Source organism: Rhinoraja longicauda, chromosome 6 (genome assembly GCF_053455715.1).
Source record: "Rhinoraja longicauda isolate Sanriku21f chromosome 6, sRhiLon1.1, whole genome shotgun sequence".
Lineage (NCBI taxonomy): Eukaryota > Metazoa > Chordata > Chondrichthyes > Rajiformes > Arhynchobatidae > Rhinoraja > Rhinoraja longicauda.
In genome coordinates, this window is record NC_135958.1 from 9325304 (window position 1) to 9326582 (window position 1279).

The following is a 1279-nucleotide window of genomic DNA, read 5'->3' on the forward strand; positions in this document are numbered from 1 at the left end:
AAGTATTTGCAATTGAAAGTCTGTTAGCAGTGGTGTACACAGGGATTGGTACTGAAACACTTACTGTCTGTTATGTATGTACATGCTTTGGCTGGGAATATCGGAAATACGATAAGTAACTTTGAAGGTAGACACAAAATGCTGGAGTAACTCAGTGGGTCAGGCAGCATCTCGGGAGAGAAGGAATGGGTGACGTTTCTGGTCGAGATCTTTCTTCAGACTGATGTCAGGGAAAGGGGCGGGAGCCAGCCTCTTGATGATGCTGGCTGATCCCTTGAAGATGCTGGGTGCCTTTTTGTGCCTGCACCTCCCATAGATCCGTTCGATGTTGGAGGAGTCAGTACCCGTGATGGACCAGGCAATATTCACCACTTTTTGTAATCTCCTCCATTCCTGTGTGTTCAAGTGGCCAGTTCAAGTTTGAGGAGAGCTGTTCAGGCTGCTGAATGATTTTGATAAATGGATAATGTAAGAAAATAACTGCTGGTACAAATCAAAGGTATTTATTCACAAAATGCTGGAGTAACTCAGCAGGTCAGGCAGCATTTCAGGAGAGAAGGATTGGGTGACGTTTTGGGTCGAGACCCTTCTTCAGACTGATGGGTTTTTTTTCAGGGGGGCGGGACAAAGGAAGGATATAGGTGGAGACAGGAAGACAGTGGGAGATCTGGGAAGGGGGAGGGGAAGAGAGGGACAGAGGAACTATCTAAAGTTGGAGAAGTCAATGTTCATACCGCTGGGCTGCAAGCTGCCCAGGCGAAATATGAGGTGCTGTTCCTCCAATTTCCGGTGGGCCTCACTATGGCACTGGAGGAGGCCCATGACAGAAAGGTCAGACTGGGAGTGGGAGGGGGAGTTGAAGTGCTCAGCCACTGGATGGCAGTTTGAAGAAGGGTCTCGACCCGAAATGTCACCCATTCCTTCTCTCCTGAGATGCTGCCTGACCTGCTGAGTTACTCCAGCTTGTTGATAAATGGATACAGTTGGTAGAGCATTGGCAGAGTGAATACTGTGGTGAAGCAATTTGAGGGGATAAGACAAGGATGTTCAGAATGATCGGTCGGGCCCTAGACAGTATGGAAGAACAGAGGGCTTTTGGAGCACGGGTCCAAGGATCTTCAATGATGGCAGTACAGGTAATTAAGTTAGTGAAGAAGGCAGGAAGGACCCTTGCTTTCCTTAACTAGGGTATAGAAAGCAAGTTGACCAATCGTCGGTGAGGCCATACCTGGAATATTGTGTTCAAATTTGGTCACCCTACTATAGGAATATGCAATTA